Source organism: Python bivittatus, unplaced genomic scaffold (genome assembly GCF_059951505.1).
Source record: "Python bivittatus isolate LINGU-HERP-01145 unplaced genomic scaffold, Pbiv_v1 ctg000680_np1212, whole genome shotgun sequence".
In the NCBI taxonomy this organism is placed as follows: domain Eukaryota; kingdom Metazoa; phylum Chordata; class Lepidosauria; order Squamata; family Pythonidae; genus Python; species Python bivittatus.
The window spans coordinates 1,168,423-1,192,238 of NW_028277095.1; the positions used below are offsets into that span (position 1 = coordinate 1,168,423).

General features: G+C 39.5%; 1 long non-coding RNA gene across 3 annotated transcripts in view; it reads right to left on the reverse strand.

The window, feature by feature from the left end:
• Nucleotides 1–23,363, reverse strand: part of LOC148214395 (uncharacterized) — a 204,436-nt gene extending 181,073 nt beyond the window's left edge. For all 3 annotated transcript variants that reach the window (XR_015798131.1, XR_015798129.1, XR_015798130.1), the window contains exon 1: nt 22,534–23,363. This is a non-coding gene — a long non-coding RNA (uncharacterized LOC148214395). The remainder of the gene's footprint in view (nt 1–22,533) is intronic.
• Nucleotides 23,364–23,816: the final 453 nt, after the last annotated feature.

Consider the following 23,816-nt stretch of genomic DNA (forward strand, 5'->3'; position numbering starts at 1 on the left):
AACATTTTGCTGTTTTTTGTAATTCCCAAAATCAGCTGCCAGAGTTGGTGCATTACTCCAACTAATGGTAAGGTTGCCCCTGAAGTTTTTATGGTATAATGGAGGGGTGGGTGGGTGGGTGGAATAGCCAGGATTATGAGCTAAAATTCAAATCTGGAGCCAGATGTTGCCCATCCTTGACACAAAGGGAGAGGAACAGGCAGATAAACTGAATTCTGTAATCAACAGGCCATGCTTTAATTCCAGTTTTAAACTTAGTCGTTTTTTCATAAACTGGAATGAAAAAGTGGAATGCAGACCCCACTCAGCAGAAGGAAGGCAACAGCAATGAGAGGGGGAGAGAGAGACAGAAGGGGTATTTACCTCTAGCAAAATAAATCTTGTAAGCACCACTTTGGGCCAAGTTTAAATGACTTTTAAAAACAGCAGTAAATTCAAGAGATTGATCCAGAATTAATCTTCTGACCATACTAGGAACTTGCTAATATGGAATGCAGCCACACCAGTATTTGTGACAGAGGCCCTTGTAGACCGAGAGGTGGGGAGCTGAAAGCAAACAGTGGATTCACCAAAGATGTAGACCGAGAGGTGGGGAGCTGAAAGCAAACAGTGGATTCACCAAAGATGTAGAGAACCTGATGAAATTTATTTTCCCCAATCCCTTGAGCATTCAGGAACAGAGTTGAAAACAAAAACAGACCTTTCAGAGCTTTAGAAGCCAAGAACATTCAAAATAAAATGCCTGACCAAGGAGAAAAAAACCGCCATAATGGAATTCTCATCACTTCTCCTTTGCAAAATTCCAAATCATGCATCTCTTTTGGGTTTCTTTTCTCATGACCCTCTCCATATATCTTAAGCAGCAAGGCTTGTCTAATAGCTTGTCAGTGGCTTTCTGTTGACGTTTTCTCCATGGGTCTTGGATGGAGAATTCTGAACACAGGCAATCACAAAATATTGGGCATTCTCTATCACCTTTTCCAGTTTGATGGAGGTGGCATGGGCAGGAGGAAAAGGTGATGGCAGTAAACAATGATTTGAAAATGATCCCATCTAGATACACACCCATAAAATTCAATAACTTGGAGTCATTGCACAGTTAATGTCCAGTTTGGAAGGATCCCTGGGCTGTTCTTTTAAAGCAAACCAACCTTGCATTAATACCCCCATCTTCCCAAAAATATAAGAAATACATATATGGTTTACTTTAAGAGCTTTTAGTCTTTGGAACTTTCACCCAGCATTCAGTCCTCAATTTATCTACATCTCTGATATAGCATTTAAGGCAATCACAGAGGCACCATATTTCCTTAGCTTACTGAAGTTTCCAGTGGTCAAAACAACTCAACCACAAACTGTGTTGCCAGATGACCCATTAGCTACAGGGTCCTCTGATTCCGTTCCACTTTGAACTAGACCCTTTACTACAAAGGAGAACCAAAAAGAAAAAGAAAAAATGGAGCAGACTTTTTCATATCCGCTATTTAAACAAACTCAAAAATCAGTTGTAGGTTATGGCAGTAATTTCTTATGGCTTGACCTTAGCAAAAAAAAAAAAAAGTTGTGTTCCAAACATTTCATCTGACAAGCACTTTAAAAAAATCAAGAGACATGGTGCAGCTAAGCTTTCTTTGTATACATTTCAAATCCTTTCTGTTTACAAAGAAGAAAAACCTAAGTTCTAAATTTACACGCAGCAGAGCAGAGTTTTTTGTGCAAGTTTTTGCATTAAAGAACTGTACGAATAAGCCGAGTGTGGTCAATGAGACCGCATCTTGTAAGAAGAATGGGCAGAAAGCTATAATGGTCAAGGTGACGTCCGAAGAATGAATCGGTGTGCTCTCTACTGGTGAGTTGTACTTATTGCAAGATATAACCTCGTAGAGGAGGAAAAAATGAAAGCAAAATTCATCGTGGAAATGGGCAATTTAATCCAAGATTATAAACTCCTGTAACTTTCTTCAGCTGAGTTGCTGAACTGGCCACCAATGCCAAAAACCAGTAATCTATTTTCCATTCAGTATGATTTCGAATTTTACAACGTCCATAGGGTGAGCTCTAAAGTAGATTGAAAAAGATTTTAAATTTAAAGCAAAACCCAAAAACCTCACCACACTTAAAAAAGAAGAAAAAAAACCAAGGAAAATGAAATTTCCCAGACTTTTTCCATGTGCATTTGATTCAGATGTGAGTACAATAAATTGGTTGAATTAAATGGAATAAAAACATGCGTTTAATTTTTCTTTTATTGTTGTTTTGGATTTTTTTTCCTTTTTTTTTTGCATTGTAGTATCTATACGCAGTGTATATCTGCAAGCTGTTCTGGAAACTGATGTTGGAGAGTAGCAGAGAAATCCATTCATAAAAGAAAAAATTGACTGGTTAAACCTGATCATCACTAAATTATTGATCTATTTCCAGCTCACAGCTCCTGTTTTGTTCTGCTATTTCCATATTTGATCAAATCAGCTTATGATCAGTGGAACAGACTGATATAAATGAGCTACTCTATTGCAAGGCCGTGCAACAGTATCTAATGTATTTGTTTCATCTATCTATTCCTCATTCATAAAACTAACGCTATGGTACGAGTTACTTCTTGAAAAGATCTCCATCCTTCTGCATTCTAATCAGCTGGTTCCAACCGTTGTGACATTTGACATTCTGGGAGCTTTTTCAAACCAGGAGAAACATTAAAAATGCATTACTATCAGTAAATAATAAACTTTGCTGAAAGTTCAAGAAATCCAACTGGCTGCCCCTGAAGAAGAGTTATTGGATCCCCTTCAAAAATCCAATTCTCACAGTGGAGGGAAAGGAAATGATAAAATAACAAAGGCCAACATATTTAAAAGGCATCCAGCTGGAGAAGCCTGGAATAAAGCAGATAATTGGATAATTAACCTGTTTCTAGAACATGAGCCTTTTAAACTACCCTGTTAACATTATTCAATTTTGTAAAGCAAGCCTTCGGTGGAACATGTGAAACTCTCCTACTAAGCCAGACTAACAGTCTCTGAAGACTGATATTGTTGGCTGAAGATAACCGATTTCTAAGCTCACTGAAGGAAATATTGCCCAGAGTGATGTACCTACATAATTTTAGGATCTGGACCTAAAGGTGTTATAAAACCACAGTTGAGAAGAGAACAAGTGTTCCTTCAAAATGCAATAAACTAGTCCTATTACATTCAGGTTCTCTTCTCCTGATTGGCTTCTCGGTTTCTGCCCCCTGCTTTCCCAGCCCAGTTCCATGAATGAAGATGCAAATGAAAGATATGTATTTATTTATTTATTGCCTACCTTTTTAGGGACAAGCTAAAAACCTTACTGTCAGAACCTGCATCACCCAACTGTTGTTGTTTTCCACTGTATTGCATTCGTTGGGAGTTGGATTGATTTGTTTCTGCCACTTGTAAATAAGGAGGGGGGGATGGCTGTTAATGGTTGTAAGGGGAGTTGGGAAGCAGCTTAACCACATATGGGCAATTTAGACTGGCTTGATTGCCGGCCAGGCAGCTGGGGCCCAAAGAACCAGGAAGAAGCTCGGGGAGGAAGGAGAGAGGTCAACAACAGGTGAAGAGGAATCACGACGCCAGGCAATAAGGGGAGGGGGGATAAATAGAGGGAGGTTTACCCAAGGCGTTAGTTTTAGCAATGTTCTGTTTACAAGCTACATGTACCTCTTAATAAAGAAGTATTTATCTGACCCAAGCCTGGTTGTGTGAGAATGCTTCAGAACTGAGAGTTGGACATCGTGGACTTGACACTTACCCCTAAAATAAAATCCATGTCCAAAGTGTAGAACCCAGAATGTTAGTGAAAAGTCCTGATGGCAAGAAGTTAGACAGTGGAACCAAATATCAAGGGAAGTGATAAATTCATATTTACTGGATAATTTCAAGCAGAGGCTGGATAACAACCTATCACAAATGTTTTAGCTGAAGTTTGAAGTTGATCTAAAAGGCTCCTTCCAACTCTGATTAGCTTGTTAGGATTTCCATGCTTGGTTGAGTAAACCTTCACCTAGGATTGTAGACCTAGAACTTCAGCACGCTATTCAACCCAACATTTTTTCTACCTTTGAAAACATTTGAAAGAAAAGATACTCATTTTGAATTGGTCTTCAAAGAAGGAAACGTCAGCAAACCTGAGGAAGCTCAAAGAGAACCAAAGTTGAATTAAAGTTCTGCATGAAAGCTTCTGCAAGGCAATGGCGGTAACAGGAATATATACCTCTTAAAGCACAATTAAATGCATGTTATATAGAGTAATGTGGATATGTTTTCTTTTACTGAACTTAGATCACAGTAAAGTTTTACTGGACAAGCATCTCTCTTGTGGCCTGCAGCTCCTATCCAGTTTGCCATGCTGCCATTAAATCTCAAGGAGAGACATCACGAAGAAACTGACTTCCTAGGACTTTTTGAGACCGGGAAGTGTTGGCTGACCAGGAAGCTTCAGAGAGGTGGACAGCTGCATTATAGAAAACCACAGTTCTAGTTTATTACAGTGGCTGCCTGACCCACAATCCCAATTCTCCCTCCATCTTTGGAAATTCTCACTTAAATCTTCATTGGCAAACAAATATAATATTAGTATCTTGAAACAAGTGTTATCTGTTGGTTTTTGAACATGATCTGGCTGCTAAGCATTATGGGTTTTTTATTTCTTCTTCTCCAGTGAGATAGAAGTATAAGCAACTGAATTCAAATCAGCCAAAACAATTCCTCTGATCTCTGAGAAATCTGAAAAAGTTTTGCCTAAAATTTCAAAGAGCATGAAGATGCTTAAAGCTAGCTTCTACAGTCATTCTAATGAAGAGAGGATAAATCAGCCTGAGTCTGCTGAGATGTGAGAAGGTAATGATTCTCTCGGTGCTGAATTGGAATAAAGAAACTCAGGAGGAACTGACTCATTTACAGAGGTTGTTATATAGAAATAAATTTACACTTTCTGAATATTTCCTAGAATACTGAATCAAGTTGGTGGATGAAAAACATTTGAGCTACTTGGTGCTCATGCATAAATACAGTGGAAATAAAACCAGCCTCAAAGATCCCTTCCCAGATTTCAACCCTTTTTGCTGCTTTGACTACAATAATGGCCTGATGTTCTGTCCAGACCACATTTATCATGGTCCCCGATCTTCTTCAACCTCTTGGATTAGGAAGGAAGGAGGAGAAGGAGAAGAGAGGAGGGGAGAAGAGGGAGAAAAGGAGGAGGGTGTATTATTTCACTGTCCTATCACTGAACTTGTAACACAATGAGATAGGGATGTTTGCTTGAGATGAACTGACATGGAGCGAGCGAACCAGACAGGAGTCAACCCAAGTTAGGAAATAACTCAAAGACTGCCTTCCCCATGGGCTGGGGAGAGGAAATGGTAGTGGTCTGTATTCATACTGAATCAAACTGGTCATGCAGATCAGCCTACGGATTTTGGAATTTGTTTTTGTTTATTACAGAGACTTAGCCCAGTTCTAGCTCAACGTCTCAGCACCATAACTGGTGACAATATTGTACACTGTCTAGACCATGCTCTATCTCTGCTATAGTAAAGGTAATGATTTTCCACAACTACCTTCTCAAGTAGTCAAACAGTACAAGCTGTTCAACCAAGCACAAGTAGTTGCTAGAGAAAAAGGATTTTTTTCCCCCTTCATGCAGGTCTTTTTGGAGTTGGTCCTGGATTCCGGTGCAAAGCAATTGTGAGGGGGAAAAAGAGCAATAAATAAAATAAATAAATAAAATGACAGAGCAATAAATAACATTGCTATGGGAACTAAAGTTTGCAGTCATGGACAGGAAGCCAGAAAATAGATGGACAAAGTAAAGTCCTGATAGAAAGAGTGTGACCAGAGAAATGGAACAGGGAAGTGTGTTAAAAGTAGCACCAAAGGATGGTAGCATGACCTGTGATTGTGGTTTGTGGTTTTGAGGAATAAAAAGGATTGCTGGGAGGGGGTCAGGGCCACACTGGCTAAGCTGTCTACCTGACCGCTTGCCCGTGCTGGACCTCATTGCAATGTGAATCTAAGTAAGTACCTTGTATGCTATTGATTGAATTTACTGTATGTTTATTGCTTATTGAACTCACATTTAATAAAGCTTTTAGAACTTTGAAGTGGCCTATGTTCTGGTGTGTCTGTCTCCCGTGTTTAACGAGGTTTTTTCCCTGACACAATTCTCTAATCCAGAAGCTGCAAAGAAATTGGTTCAGTTAGAATCAGAAAGAGACAGAAATAGCAGCCTGCATAGTATATAAATACAGTGGTACCTCGGTTCACGAACTTAATTCGTTCCGCGACTCTGGTCGCGAACTGAATTGGTCGCAAACCGAATCAAATTTTCCCATAAGGTTCAATGTAATTACGGTTAATCCATTCTGAACCATATGTATTTTTTTTAAAACCACAAAAATATGACACAAAGTACAGTACGAAGAGAGAGAACGCTAACCTTGCTCGACGCGACTTCTGGCGTGGAGGACAGGAAGGCGGGTGGGGAGGTGGTTATTGTTTGGAGGGAAAGTCCTCCTCCATACAGGAAGCCACGACCATGTGTCACAGCAGGGAAAATGGCCACGGATCCTGTTCGTCACCTGATGCGGAGTTCGCGAACGGAAGCAAAATTTTGCGAACGATGCTGTTCGTGAACCGAATTGTTCATGAACAGAAGCATTCGTGACCCGAGGTACCACTGTACTACTTTTTAAATCAAACTTAGACTTTCTGAGTGTTGTTTTCTTACTCCAGAATAACTTGCAATCTATAGCAACATCATTTGCTAAGGGAGAACATTCCTCCATAGCTCTATACAAGCAGGTTTGGATGTCCAATCACCATATACACAAAGACCTCATTCCCACATTATCCAAAGGCTGGGTAACAGGGAAATATTTGTGGCACTGTTTGTACCAGGGAGTAAGCAGCATGGAGAGACAGGAGCAAAGCTTACAGACAACCCATAACCCTCAGCATTACAAAAAAAAAAAAAAAAGCACTCTGTTTCCAGTTTCAGATGAATGGATGCAAAATCCAAAAAGTCACCAGCTTTGCAACTATGGAAGCCTTTCCTGACCTCATCTAAAAATACTTCCAACTCTCCCGAGTTAAGAAAGTAAAAAAAGAACTACATTTTGCCCAAATTTTCCACCTGGGAAGAGTGAGTGTTGTATATGCTTTGGGCTTTTGTAGATTATATGCGAGCAAGTCCCACTGAAATTTGTAATTATGAAAGACTTAATTATAATATTAAAATGATTATAATTCTTAATATGGCAATAGCTAGCAAAAAGATGAGCTAGTTTTAAGTCTCTTTAATTACAGTAGGCCAATTATACTAAGAATGATCAAGTCTTCCTGCAGCCTTCTTCTACTATCTGTATTATTTTAAATATTTCCAGCAATCCTTATTTGCATAGCCTGCATAGAATTTGAATATGCAAAATAGAAAGCAGGAGAAGGTGTATCTCCAGCTGTGAAAGCAGGTAGATGAAAAATTTCCCATTTTTCATTGAGGCACACTTGAGTTACTGTGACAAGGAGTTTCTCATCAAAGTGATGTGGTACAGAAGATATAAGTTATGACAAACAAAAGCATAAGAGCCATTCTAGGAGGATTGGCTGACATCTTTAACTCTCTGCCCCATTAATCAAGAAAGCGCTCTCCTTCCCAAACAGCTCAATTACCCAGTGATTTCAGGACCCACAGAAGACCAGCTCCACTTAGATCTCTGTAAATAAATCTGCCCATAAACGTGCCACAGGAATTATCCAAAATGCTAGTCAACCATCTTTTTGACATTAAACAATCCATCTTTCAAACCAAATTCATTTTGCAAGAGAATAATAGTCACCCCCCATCATTCTACCTGCAGCACATGCTTCTATGCAGCCTTCCTAACCTGGTGCTATCTGGATTCTGGGACAACTCCCAGAATTCCTTGAAAGGCCAAAAGGAATGCTCTGATTTCTGGGAGTTGCAGTTCTTCCATGGCTGGTGCTGCTTGGTTAAACAAGGTTGGCATGTGATATAGAAGTAGGTAACCAACAGCCTTTCCTCTGTCTCCTTTCTCCTCAAACAGAAAAATAATTGTTCTATGATTGGAGGATTTGATACTCAATCTTTCAATAAAATCCCCAGGCTTACTCTAATTAAAAGGTAAGCCCCCACCCCACATTCACTAACTGCAGGTAACATCTGAGTTTCAATACATATCCCTCTATCTCAGGCTGAAACTGGCTTTAGAACTCACATGCATGGAGATTAATGCTCCCTCAACCCCATCCATTTCTGCTACAGAGAAAAAGAGATTGTCCTTTAAAAAAAAGAAGAAGAAGAAGTTGGGAAGTATTTCCCAGCAGCCTCAGAATTAATTGACTGGAATCTTCAGGGATCTAGAGGAGAGATCCATAAAGAATGGAAACGGTGGGAGATCTGTTTCAGGAAAATGGCTATCATTAAAAGGATAGATAAAAATGCTTAACCAGAGCTTATTGTTATTTTGATTCTTTTTAAGGTCTAATATTTTGTCTCTGGTGTTTATGTTCTCTATACAAGCTCAGTACTGTGTGTTTTAATGCAACTTGGAAGCTCTTTACAGTGGAGTTGCTTATGAATTAAAGATATCATCTTGTGATCTGCCTCACACCGTAAGTTTTCCTTCATATTTTTCTATGGGATAAGTCATGGTCTGTGATTTTAATAGCTCCGTATTTTTATCTCCTTTGCCTCTGTTTTGCTTGTGACTACCTAAAGCCAAAAAAGGGATTTTTACATTCTTTCTTTTCCTTACTTTTTTATATTAAAAAATAAGCTTTGATTTTATTTATCTCTTCTGAGATGGGTCTACCCACAAAAGCGAAGGGGGCAGGCAATTTCCCTAGCCACACATCTCAGTGCTACAGGATCAGGAGGAGGCACTTTAGAAATTTTTAATTTTTATCACTGCCCCCCCTTTTAATTTCCCAGAAAGTTACACAGGATATATAAGTTGTCTCTCTCACACATGCCAGAATTGGGTAGAAGACATCAGGTCACAACTCCTCAGGAAATATATGATAGCAGCAAAAATGATCAAACCTTACATCAAGGACGGAGTCAGAACTAGGTGTGTAGACCAGAGAGCTTCTGGGAGACCAGGCTTGAGATCTCAAACCTTTCACCTTACAGGTTCACCCCCACTCCTGCACTTACCATTTTACAGGTAGTCCCCAGGTTAACAACGCCTGGGTTACAGACAACCCATAGTTAAGAAAGGAGCCTATTGTAACAAAATTCGAGTTAAATACACCATGATTCGAATTAAATACACAGTGGTTTGAGTTAAATACACAGTGGTTTGAGTTAATTACACAATACTACTTGTACAGTATTATACAATAATACTGTTCCAGCTTACATACAAATTCGACTTATGGACAGACCTTGGGAACGGAACTTGTTCTTAAACTGGGGACTACCTGTATTTAAAACAGCACACAAAAATGTTCAGAAGTCTACTAATGTATGGCTGTGAGAGCTGGACCATAAAAAAGGCCGAGCGCCGAAGAATTGATGCCTTTGAACTGTGGTGCTGGAGAAGACTCTTGAGAGTCCCCTGGACTGCTAGGAGGTCAAACCAGTCAATCTTAAAGGAAATTAACCCTGATTGTTCATTGGAAGGACTGATAATGAAGCTCAAGCTCAGATACTTTGGTCACCTAATGCGAAGAGAGATCTCTTTGGAGAAGACCCTGATGCTGGGAAAGATTGAAGGCAAAAGGAGAAGAGGACGGCAGAGGATGAGATGGTTAGATAGCATCACTGAAGCAATGAGCATGAAACTGAGCAAACTCAGGGAGGCAGTGAAGGACAGGAAGGCCTGGCGCAATATGGTTCATGGGGTCACGAAGAGTCGGACACGACTTAACGACTAAACAACAACAACAACAATAAAAATCAGCCATTATCATTACCATCCTCAGGCAAGTCCACAACTACTTTCCACAGAGAAGATCCTTCAGATTGCAACATAGCCCAAAGAAACTCTGATTCCTTTGGGAATGTAATATTCAGAGAGGCAGAAGTGATTTATAGGTAGTCCCAAAGAAAAAGAATTTTAAAGATTAAACACAACATTGAACTGAACTCAGAAACAGACCAAAAGTCAATATGGCTGATGAAATGTTGGTATGATAGATTGCTAACAAGAATCAGGTGATACAGGCTAATGGCTATATGATATATTACTTCTCCAACTATCTAAGACAGCTCTCTATGTAACTCACTCAGATGATTTTAGTTTGAATTTTTCCTCTAGGTAGGCCTACCATATTCAAGCTAGAAAAATCTAGTTGACTACCAAATTAGAGTTTTCTGTATCACAATTTTGCCATCTAGCAGTCATCTGGATTTTTGTGGTCCAAATATGGCAGATTCGTCTGTGGCTGGAGCAAAAAATCTAGAGGAACTGAAGTTTGCACATCCATCCCCACTTCAGGAAGAAGTTAACTTGCTTCACGTTTACCTAATTTGATACTTTTGAACCAATGCTTAAACCAGAAATGTTCATTCTTAGAAATCAGCACTCCTAAATTTTGTAACATAGTCCTCTCATCACAGAATGGCACAAAATGTTAACTTGCCAAAAATGGTTTAAAGGAATGGCTATTGCTGGCAAAATTTCTCTGAAAATACTCTCCATCTGAAATGGATGTTTTTCAAACATAACTGGAAAAATAAGAAACAGACAACAATAAAACTGATGGATCGGCCAAAGATCAAAAACTACAATAGTCCTCCAAAATATCAGAAGGCTACCATGCTAGACAAGGTTCAACTGAAGTCTCATGCACAGGAAAGCAGCTGGAAGAGCTGTTCAGAACAGGCAAATAGCCCCCTCTGCTCTAACCTCCTTTATTTGTGGTAACAGTTACACTTAAACATGTATAAATACCTAACCCAAGTTCTCCAGTTTCATCCAGTCTTTGCTTAACAAGGCAACAGATCTATCCTTTTGAATCTCAGCCCAGTACTTGTAAATCTGTGTGCTCTGGAGCCCTCTTGTGAGTGAACCTTCTACTGCACCCTTGCTTTAAAATCCATGAGCTTCTATTAATCGTTGTTTATTTATGGAATTAATGTTATTTTCATTTATTGCCAGTTTCATTGCTTTCAACTACTAAGGTACCCCTTGGGGGGCAATTCTTTTTTCCTTCAGGGAGGGGTCATTCTGTTGAGTTCAGTAAACCTGGTCAAGTAAAGCGTGTGTGTGTTGTCTCTAAAGCAGTGTTTCTCAACCTCAGCAACTTTAAGATGTGTGGACTTCAACTCCTAGAATTCATGCTGGCTGGGGGAATTCTGGGAGTTGAAGTTCACACGTCTTAAAGTTACTGAGGTTGAACACTGCTCTAAAGCCTACTGTTCTGTAGCTTCTCTGATCTGAAATTTCTTGTTATTGTAACTCATTTAGGCAATACACACAGCCTTCTGAGCACAACCGCTTGTACTTCACTGGCAAGAAGAACCCTAATACCAAATTGGCATAACTCTTTTTAAAAAGTGTATTGGGTCAATCCTTCAAGGGCAGGAAACAGACATCACTAGAAATACTACAACTCTATCAGTAAGGTGTCATAAGAGAATCATCTTCTTCTTTCACCAACAGTTATCACATATTTTCCCCAAGGCCATCTCTGTCCTCCTCTACAATTTGCAATGGCATAAAACAGTTTGAGGGTTAAAAAGAAGGACAAGATGGTGTGGGTGTGTGTCTTGCCAAAGGCAAGGGTTCTTTTTAGAAGATTCAGAAGCAATGAAAAACCACAAGGGAAGTGAAGAAGTTAAATGATCTTTATTAAGAAAGCAGGCATACATTACCAAACAAGCAATTTGTCTATCTGTTACGGGGAGCCCCAGGACGATAACGATGATACCCCAACACAGCCAGTATGCAGCACCACTGCAGACCAGGTCTGCATTGAAGCTCTCCAGATCAAAACGTTGAAGCTTTTTATGCTTAGCTGAGAGGAGTGATATGTGCCACCAAGGATGGCAGCATCCTGATTAATTGCACCTGGTGTTCCATATCTGATGATTTTCCAAATTCCTCCCCTTGATAAGCTAAACCTGAAACGAGTGGACAGCAGCCAACCCCATCGTGCCTGGTATCCTCCTTACATTCCAAGGTTGATACATCCTTATCTGGTAACTGGTGCAGAATAACTGGAAAATAACCTTGTGTTCTAAAAATTTTAACTCTTAATACAGCTTAATATCTATAAGGGCCTAAAGACCCAGGAGTATGAAAGATAATTGTGACACACCAGTCCTGTCTCGATACAAAAAGTCTTCCGAAATGTTTCCTCTACAGTGTGTAGGTGTGCTCATGCACAGACGCATATACCCCATCTCATTTCTATAGAAATCAGCTGCTGTTGGATTGACCAATTGCTCCTTGTGTCTTATTGCAGCACTGGTGGTGGGAGGGTCTCTCTCTTTGCCCTGAATGCTGGCTGGGGAATTCTGGGAGTTGAAGACTCCTACAACATCTACAAGTTGCTGAGGTTGAGAAACACTGGCTTAGAGGGTCCAGCAGGTTCTTTGACTTGCATATACCATGTCCTTTATTTCAGAAAGCTGTCCTTTAAATGTATTTATTTTTCAAAAAACTCACTTTGATCCTTTCTTTTGGCCCTATAACGTTTACCATACAAACGGTACCACTTAAGGCACAGGCTTTCACATTCATGTGGAAAATATGGAAACTGACTTGTCTTTTTTAAATACATTTACATATACTGTTTGCTTTGGGGATATTTTTATTAGAATATGCATTTCTGTAAAGTTTTTCTTTGTTTCGCTCTTGAATTCTCCTTTGTAAAGCAAAGTTGTTTTTATCCTAAAGAACCCCTTTCACTTTGTAAAGCAAAGTTATACACAACTGTTTTCATCCTTAAGAACCTCTTTCAGATTTGCCCCCTTTCCAGGTTTGTCTCTTATTTTTTCCAAGGAAACAGGGTCACCATACCTCTACATAAGTGTGTTGAGAACCAATGTGGGGTGGTGGTGAAGTCTTCAGCCATGGCAGTTCACTGAATGACTGTAATATATGTCTATACTATGAATGTAGAATAAGCAGGCACCCTAATCTTCCCTTATCCAGAAGGATAACATATAGATTAATGCCTCCTATGTACTTTAGAAATCCAATACTCCCTGCCCAGAGAATAAGCTTTCCTCTTGTTTGCTGTGGGTTCTATTAAAGAGAAGATATAACAAAACTCCCCTCTTGGAGCACTTGTGGTAGACGGATTGAGGCAACTGGAAATATGCTTCCACTCTAGCAGTTCTATAGAAATATTCGCCGTGCTTTTATTCTCCCAGTTTTGATGAAAATGCCTCAACCCAATTATACTTGTTTTTCGTACTTTCTGACAGCAACTGCTCTATAACATATAGCATTGCAAAATTTTGTGCAGCACATGGAAGATTTGCAGAGCACTATCAGATAATCTCCCTGTTGGGATAGAGATATTAAACTCAACTCCATTTGTTTAGCTGCTGTTAAAACATTCTTTTTGTTGTTGTACAGCTGTTGATAGTTATAGAGTTTCTTTTTTTTTATATGAAGACTTTCTATTAAACCAAGTTTTTTTATATTCTATTCTAAACCTTCTTCTCCTCCTCTCTGGTTGTGCTATTTCTATCTAATGTTGGTCAAAGATTGTAATAAAATGTTGATCTATTGTTTTGTATAGTCGTTATTATTGTATTCTCTTTTTATTACGTATTTCATATCTACGCTAAGCCTGGACAAAGCCTGGGGAGATCTTCAAACAGAGAACTTTTGACTTCAATATACAGACAGTACTAATATTTTACATCTCTGACAAAATGAACTCACACACCATCCTCAAATGTTTTATCGTCTACTTGTCCCATCACATCAGAGGCTATTCCTACTGGCAGGTTTGGATGTTCTCCTCATCAGTGGCGTCATTGGGAAGATTCAATTGCATTCCTTCCAAAGACCTTCCAAATATATCTGTTCAGATTCTGAAATTGAGACAGTTGTGCATGGACTTCTGAAATGTCCTATCTACCACCCTCGGAGGGTAGAGTTAATCTCCTCTCATTATAAACCACCCAGATCAATCTGACAATGGCGAGTAGGCACTATCTTCTAAACAATCAGAACAAGGAAGTCTCCAGAATGGTGTTCATGGTGGTCACATTTTGTGCATAGCAAAGACAGTTAGGTTTTTTTGGTTAATCAGGTGTTTGTATTCTGTATTCCTTTTTTAGATGTTTGCCTTTTTTTCCATCTATGACCATATCTTTTAAATAAAATAATAAATTCATGTACACTGTCTAGAGTCCAACTGCTGTGGGATGTATACATTTCTTAAATACATTTATATTTACCATCAATTACTGAGAACATTTGGCATTTTACTACAAATGGGCTGATCCAAAACAGATGTTGCCTCATTCAAAGGGTTTATTCCAAATGAGTCTTGTTGGGTGGATTGGGAGAGCTAATTTATACAGACAAATACACATGTGTGGGCTGGATTTTCAAGATCTTGCTAAACTATAAACCATAGTTTACAAACCACAAAAGACCCAAAGCCAAAATCAAATAATCACATGATGGTTGGCATTACACCAACCAGGTCATAGAACCTGAGCACACAGTATTTTTAAGTCTAGTTTCTACAACAGCCAGAGGCAACAGTGCAGCTATGGACATTCAACTTTTTCCCATTGACCTTGCTGATGAGATTATACATTGGGAAATATATGGAAGACCCTCCCCTTTGAGAGCCATCAGGCCCCCACCCTCTTAACCTTCCAGAAAGCTGTGAAGAGCTGGCTTTTCCCCCAGGCACTGGGAAAGTAAGGTTGGAACCTGGAGTTGTGTGCCCATATAAATCTTTTAAATAAATCCCAAATATTGAAACAATTGTGGGATTATATTATGCTTTGTTTGGTTTACTCTTCCCTTCTTCTGTTGTTGCTGGAGGGTGACAGAGAACATAGAGTGTTTGAAGGAATCAATAGGAATTCTTCTCTATTTTAGTTGTTGACCTGAGGTGGAAAAAAAAACTCAGTTGTGTGTGTGGGTTTTTTTAGTGGACTTTTTACAAGCTGTCCCAATTTCATGTTTCACTGGCCACTTCTTATCCCAGTAAAAGTCAAGAAATCCTATGTCTTCCTTGCAGAACGGAAGGCGACATATGCTCCTAACAATATAAAAATAGCCTGACAGAAGCACAACAGCATTTATAAGACATTACATGCACAGGTTAGCCCAAAACAGAAGTGAGAAGAGCCATTGCTTTCATAAGGAAAGATGGTAATGACAAAAATACATTTACTCAAGGTAGGAATGCTGGTCCAAAAAAAAAAAAAAATCTGTTGAGTTGTTCCAAATCACGGAATGGGAATAGACCAACTGAGAAGAATAATGATTTTTAGAGAGTAGCTAAATGAGTTATTTGCATCAAGCTAAATGAATCATTTGGTTGGAGACACAGCCCCACATCCAATCTACATTCTTACAGGTAACAAATCTAATGAGCTACGTGAAGCTGAAGGACCTAAGGGAGAGGTGCTGGTGGAAACTGGTTGAAGCCGCCACAAAATCAATCAATTAAGCATACATCTGTCCAATGTTTCTAAGGAAGTGGTGGTTTCTGGTCCAGTTATTCTGTGATAAATGGGGAGAGATGACTTATAGCCCAGATGTTACAGATCATTCCCCAGTACCCCAGTTGCAGGCCTTAAGACTCTAAGCTTGCACCATTGAAATCTGGGGACAAATGGTTTTCAGCAGGGCAATTTTATTTATTAGCTCCTGCCTCTCATTCCAAAGCGCTCTCTCCTCTTGTTTTCCCCACAACAACCCTATAGAGTAAGTTGGGCTGAGACTGATCCAGAACCAGCTTCTGGGGCTGAGGCTATACTAAAAGCAAAGTCTCCCCCTCCTAATCCAATATCTCTATTTCCTTCCTTAGCTCCTTCCCCAAAATTGGAGAAGCTCCTATTTTCATCTTTCTCCCTCTTACAACAAACAAAAAAAAAACATACTGGTTGTCAGAGCTTCACCAGGGCCTAGCAATAAATCTTTGACTCTAGAAGCTCAGGAGCTAACAGTCAATGAAATGGCTGGACAGTTAAGCTGTTTTTATTGCAGGTATCGGAAGCCTAATAACAAAGGAAACTATTGCAAAACTCAGCAATCAAGATCTCTATTTACAACAGCCCTGCAGTTTTATTATTACATCTATTTCTCCTGCCTTTAAGTGGCCACAGTCTGCTCATTTCTCAGCCTTGGATGTGGAGGGCACCTTGCACCATCTTCTGATCACAATCCTGTGTGAAGCCTTACTAGCTTCTGCTCACATGGGCATTGAATTTAGTGTCATGATGGAGGGGCTGGACGTTAAGGGTGGAAGTGTAAGCAGTTTGCCTCCTAGAGACCTGCTTATCTACAACCCTTAATAGTAAATTGCTCAGTAATGGAGGGAGCCCACTCTCCATTTCTCCAATCCAACCACCCTTTATTTGTGATTGCCTTGTCTTCCTCCAAGGACAATTTTATATGAGCTTCAGAGACATCTAACAGAACTCTCATAGTTACCTTTTTCTTTTTCATTATGAATCTCAGCAAATGACACACAACCTTCACCTTTCTCAGAGTGTCAACTTTCTAATTTTCTCTGCATGTTGCATTCCAAAGTGGGTCTTCTCTCTGCACTTCCTAAGCCTGGAAAGTGTCTCCTGCTGCTTGTTTAATCCATTTTGTCACTTTCATGAGGCTAATTCAGGTCTTCTTACCAAGGCTTGGACCACGCTATCTTCAGCCACCTTTCCTCTCCATCCTGGGGCCCTGGTTTCCCATCTCTTCCATCCAAGAACCTCCTTTTCTTCTTTCACTGAGCCTTCCTCCTTTCCTTCAAAAAGCCATTTTTCCTTCCCCTTCTTGTAACTTCCACCACCAGTCCAGCAACAACCAGCCAAGCTTCTCTCAACTTTTTTGCTCCTAGAAAGCCATCTCCAGCTTAGCAAATATGCCCAAACCAATCTGCCTTTCCGATTGTCCACATCCCTTGGGTGGTGCTTCTCCCACTCTATCTTGCTTATTCTAAGTACAGTAGTCCCATATCATGGAGAAAGCTGGGGGAGGGTGGAAACTTCTGGGGAAGTACACAGACAAAGACAGCTGAAGGTTCACCACTGCCGCTATGTGTTGAACCAGTAGAACAATGAAACAAACAATAACTTTCCCATCAAGTGAAACGTGACTGATTGCTATCAGACAGACCTTACAAAATACATCAATTACACTTGGTTCTACTTTCAGGAAACAAGAGATTTTCCTGTTCAGTCAGGGTTGAATTGGATTAATGTTCATTTTAGCAACTTCTACTGGTTTTCAATTAATTATATTTTATTTTTGAATGTGAGTTGTCCTGAGTGCCTTACAGGCAGCACAGGGGATATTTATTAAAAGCAATCCAACCACTTGCCATGTGAAAAAAAACTTTCTGGGTAACACCAGGTAAATGTCCTGCCCAGAGTGAAGAACCTGAAGAAGCCAGTAAAGTGTGGATTACTCACAAAAAAATGAAGACACATAAACATGCCCAGGAGAGCTCAATGCAGTTTGAAGGCTAACTTAACTATTAATAGAAAAGCTACTATTCCACATCTGTTTGTGATCAAAGAAAGCCTTAATAGCATAGAAGGATCAGGTGATTCTTTAGCCCCCCCCCCCCCATCACTATTGAGACTGAAGTTAAAGGGCACTTGTCTCTTTCTACAGCCTCAAGCTTTTGGGTGGCCAAGAAATTGTAGAGGCTGTGGGGAGATCTTCAAACTTGATCTCTCTCAACTCCACTTGCACAACCAATGGATCAATTGATACAAGTGATCCCCAAAACTTGGATGACCCCCAGAACCACCTTGGAAGTTGTAACTGAATTGTAATTTGTAATGTGATAGATGGGAGATGTGGTTGCTTCACGTATCTAATTATACTAACTCTATTTTCTTTAAATGGAATCAAATCAATTTTAGTTTTGCCCTGGCCTCACCTTACTTTTCTTTGCTCTGGCTTTGTTGGCTTTCAAAATGCAGCCCACACAAAAGCTGAATATGCTCCTTGACTTGAAAAAGAGTGCTTTGCTCCACTTTCACAGTGGCCAATTAGATGACTCTGTGAAGGCCACCAGTAGGAGTCTTCAGAAGCACATTGTCTCTAAGCTTGACATATAGCCACCATGAGCATCAGCCATTTGACTAGGGACACTGTAGGGTAGTAGCTGAAGTGTTGGACAGGACTGGAGAAAGCCCCAAGTTCAACTCCCCATATGACCATGAAACTCAACAGATCACTTTGAGTGAGCTACACACTTGGCTCAATCTACTTCACAAGGTTCATATGATGGCAAAATGAAGAGACATCTCCATGTTTGCCACGTTTTGCACCCGGAAGAAAGGCAGAATATATATTTGATCAATAGTAGTAATAGAAGCTAAAAATATATTTATGGAGGGCAGTCTCTTCCAGGTTCTCACCAAGGTCACCTGGGAGCATCTTCCACCAGGAGAGTTTGTCATGGAAACAAGCACCATTCTGGAAAAGGGGAGGTGAGAACATTAAAATGGTAAGCTAGCAATGGCTAGAGAGGAAAAAGAAAAGTCACAAGGCCCATAGAAAACAGGCAACTTTGGCCTCAGAAGTCCTCCCAAGGAAAAAGAGGACAGAGGTGACTTGTGGAAGGGAGATTGCCTTCCAAAGGGTGGATGTGTGTAGGTAAAATGAGGGGAGAAGAAGCTACAGTCAACAATCCCACAGACCAAAAGCCTCAGAGGTTCCAGGCAAAGCTGGCCAGGGAAAGAAGAGGATTGGAAAGGGAGAACAATCTTGTCATTTCCATAACCACTTTGTTATGCAGAGTAAAAACTGGAGATGAAGCTACAGAAAATAAAAGAGGGAAAGCAGCTAAGTAGAATCTATGAGGACCAGGAGAAGGTGCCAGACAGGCAGGAAGAGAAGATCCCCACAGAGGCTGTTGAGAGAAGGGTTGGGGTTAGAGCAGTGTTCCTCAATCTTGGGGACTTTAAAACGTGTGAACTTCAACTCCCAGAATTCCTCAGCCAGCATGTCTGGCTGGAGAATTCTGGAAGTTGAAGTCCACATGTCTTAAAGTTCCCAAGGTTGAGAAAAACTGGGTTAGATGGAGGAATAGTCTGGCATCAACAGAAGACAAGCTACTGTCTCCTGTTCTACTGAGAGCATCCAGCTTCAGGTCCAGATTCTTGAAGCTGAGCGAAGCAAAGTAAGTGACTCCAGGGAGAATGGAGGGGAGAGAGAGAATTAATGAGTGTCAGAGCTAAGCTGTAAAACAATAAAAATAAAGTGTTAAAAAAAGAATTCATCAAGAGTATCAGGAGAAGGGAAGATCTTAGTGTTTAGACAACTGACATGCAGAGAATTTCAAGGTTAAAAACTGAACTCTCCTGCAGAAGACAATGGGAAATTAAGATAGAAAAAGAACCTTTAGAAATTTAGAGGAAGAAAGGATTCACAAATACCTAGAGTGGAAGAATGGATTATTAAATTAACAGACTTGGTTCAAATGGCAAAGTTAACAGCGTTAATAAAAGACAATACTGTCTCAAAATTTGTCTCCTCGTGGCAACCCTTCTTAGATTACGTGCTTGGGTGGGAAAAAAATGAAGCTTTGATTGTGGGGTTTAATGATTAGATGGTTTGTGCTGATAGAAATAATGTGAATTTGGATTAATTAGTGGTAAGAGATTAACCTTTTTTTAAATTTGTATTTGTATCTGTATTGGAGATAGTCAGAAGTCACTTTCCATTTCATTTTTCTATCTGTTCTATTTTGTCTTTTTCTTTTAGTTCTATTTTCTTTCTTTGCTATACTTTCCGATTTGTATTTTAACTATGTTTTTTATATACCTTAATAAAAGTTTTTACCAAGAAATTTAGATGGAGAAACTTAGAAGTGACACAAGTGCCATATCATTCACCCTTAATAATGTGAGCTTCACTATGTTTTGTATGTAATAATTGTATAATAAAGCATGTTTTATAATAGAATCCTGATCAGGAGATAAAATTTGGTGGCTTCCATCTCTTGTAAAAGAATATACAATATTCTTCCTAAATTTTAAAGCCATCTTTGATATCAGCCATTACTGCATATTAGGTTCCATCAGTTAATTAGTAATTGCAGATGTGTGTGAGTATATTAGAAATTTCTATCAATAGATTTAAAAAAAAAAATCTGAAAGTAAAATGCTCTGTACTTGGAATGTTTTTATGGCTCTGTTTTTAACAGATGTGTAAAATGCTATAATCCTTGTACTTAAATTTTATTACTGGTCACAGACTCAATTATCACTGTATTTTTCGAGATCCTGCTGAGGATCAAAAAGTGGTTTTACGAACAAAATTACAGTATATCCTTATTTGCCAGTTGTTTTTGTGTGAGCTTTGCTGCCATCTAGTGTTGTCAAATGTCAGGTTTTTTCCCCCTCCCATGGTTTATTTAATGAATGTTAATTAGAAGTAAAATTCTCAGCAAAAGAGGATCAGATGTAGAGAGAGAAAAAGCAAACAGATGTGACCAGTGACCAAATGAGTGGCATGTGATCAAAAGCTGGGTAATTCACAATTCAACAGTTGAGAATTCTACAATTTTAGCTGTAGAGTTACAAAATAACCTGTGAAAAAATCTACTCAATGAAATTACTTGATATATTTTTCAATCCTATTGCATATATCACGAAGGCTATGCTGGCAAAGTATCTTCAGTATTCCTCTGCGGGCACACGCCTTCCTCCTATATTGGGTGGATGGAGATAGAATAGGGAATATGTAAGCCTCCAACAGCCAGCCATCATTCCCAATTTCTCAGTCCTTAGGACATCATTTAGTGGAGAGATCTGATGAGCGCATCTTGACGTTTTGTTCCCAAGTAGCAGCACTCCTGCTCAAAACCCCTTTGGAAGAATCAGAAGGGACACCTGAGAGCAGATTTTGCAAATTTGAATTGATTTGAGCACTCCAAGTCAAGCTCAAAATAATTGTTTCAGCTTTCAAGTTGGTTGTTCCAATGCTAGAAGAAATGGCTTGATGCTATTCCAACCTTTCTGGGAAGTGTTCCAAATGAACAGTCAAGTTGGATAGCCAAAACTGGAATGTTTGAAACTCAGAATGGTGAGAACAGCATTGAAATACCTTTTGCAGAGGTTGGAACAGCTGCTTTAAATGCAAAAATGTGAAGTTAGAAATGCTCTGCATATGCTGCCCTTACTTTTCCTCCCCATTTTTAGCTCTCCCTGAATATGCCAAATACCCACCTGAGGCTCCTCCAATAAAAGATGGACAGCTCAGAACATACTTGACTCAGTTCCTGAATTAACATAATTCATTCAACCACAAATTATCAAAACAGGCTAGTCTTGTAAAACATGGTAAGCAACCAAAGTCTAGCCAAGAGTAACACTAAAGTATGTTAACAAGTTTAACATACTTTAGGAATGCACCGCTAGGCACTAATCAGGCCCGGTTGAGCATCTTACTCGAGCCAGGTACATATAGAACTGCAGACCAATTACTATTCCTTGCACATTTACCCAAGATCCATTGAATATAATAGAATTTCTTTCTGAGCAACCATGCATAGGTCTCACATCATGTGTATCTTTCAGACCAGTTCTGACAGAACCAAAGTTTTTAAAAATCACCCTGCTAGATCAGGCTCAAGTTCTTCCTGTTGAGCATCTCTTTCTCTTTGTAACTTTGGTTTTATGATGTTTTAATTATGTATTGCCAATTTTAGTTTGTTGTAAGCCGCCCAGAATCCCCCGTTGTGGGGAGATGGGCGGGGACAAGTCAAATTAATCATCATCATCATCATCATCTCTCTACATGGACAATCAAGAAATCAACAAGGCCATCACCCATTCATAATAGCTGCTCTTCGGTGTGTGGTACTGAAGAAGCTGAAGCTGGATAGAGCTGTTGAGAACTGGTGAACAGCCTTGCCCTGCCTGGATACATGCAGTCCTGATCTGTTGATGACCACCCCATCTTGTGACCCTGAGTTCATTTATCTTAGTTCCCTGCCTAATTTGTGAAGAGGGTCTTTTTGTCCCGAACTGGCTACACTTCAGTTTAATAGAGTTTAAGAATGAGTTCTGTTCCCAAGGTCTATCCTTAAGTCAAACTTGTATGTAACTCGAATTTTGCTACAATAGGCTCTGTTCATAACTATGGGTTGTCCTTAAACCGGGCATTCTTAACCCAGGGACTACCTGTAGATCAATTATAACTTGTAACATGGATGCTACTTTCTTCCATTTGGAGTGGGCAGAGTACCATATTTTTCCGTCAATAAGGCGCCCCCATGTACAAGCCCAAAATTTTTCAGCCCAAAATTAAAAAATCAGTATTTTAAAGATAGTACAGAACACATTTTTATTTAGTAATTAGTTAAAATTTACCTGATACACTCAGTGGGAGGAGGTCCAGACCGTCTCTCTGCAGCTCTATTTCCAGGCTCTTTTGCATAACTGATTACATTCAATCACGAGTGAAACTGCCTATAGCTTGTCTCTGCAAACAGCCTTCCTCTAATTGGTTTGTTCAGCATCAGCTGACATCAGTTACATAAGGCTCGTGATTGGAGGAAGTCTGTTTGGGAGACAAGCTATTTCATTCGTGATTGGAGGCTAGCAATAGGAGGAAGCCTCTTTGCAGAAACAAAGTATGGGCAGTTTTGCAACTGCCCGGTTCTCTCCTCGGCTGACTTCCTTGAATAAGACGCCCTTCAATTTTTAGGGTAAGGATTTTAGAAAAAAATATCGTCTTATAGTCGGAAAAATACGGTATGTTTCTTTGAAGCCAGGCATATAGCATCGGGACAGATCTGGTCCTATGAAGAGGCTACTGAATAAATCTCAGCAGTAGGTCTGAGAAGTGGAAATGACTGGCTGAATAAGCTTTTGTTGCCTGGTTCACAAATAAAACTAAAAAGGGCCTTTGTAAAGTTTATGAACCTAGGAGTAGAACTTGGAAGGAGATCCTGGAAATTAAAATTCCATCTTAGGATTCACCTATTTGTTATAAAATTTCATAAAGTGAAAGTGGTAATTACACAAAGCCCTGGTCTGATTTGATTGTTGTCCAGAAAGGTATCCTATGCCATTTTTGGAGACCCAGAATGTCTCCAAAGATGATTGCAAATGATTTATCATTTCAACTCACTCATCCCAGTCACAGGAAGGCAGACTGCATCAAATCCAATAATGAAAGGTATTATGGTGTTAGTAAAGGGAAACTCAAAGAAAACTTACTACTTCTGTTCTAGTTAATGCACCTGCATTGGACTAAACAATTCTTCATTCAGTAACTCCTAGTAGACAATCCAGAAAACATGCTGAACAAACAAGCTCATCAGGCATAGTTATGTCAATCAAAATTAGATAGCTAAAGCTGCACGGGTTAAGTCACAGTGAACGAATTTTCACTTTTATTCTGGAGCAGTTTGTTTTCATTACGATTGTTGAACCTTTGACAACCCGTTTTCTTCTTAATGCACCCTATTATCTAGTCTTGGCTTTTGGGGGGGGTCTCAATGAAAGATGTGAGAAACCCTAAGAATCTGGAAACAACTTTTGTGATTATGGTTAATGGGCCAGGTTTATTACTTTGAATGAAAATGGAATGAAAATTATTGGACTTCCGGGGAAAAAAAGCAGACTGAAGATGGCCGTGCAAAGAGAGG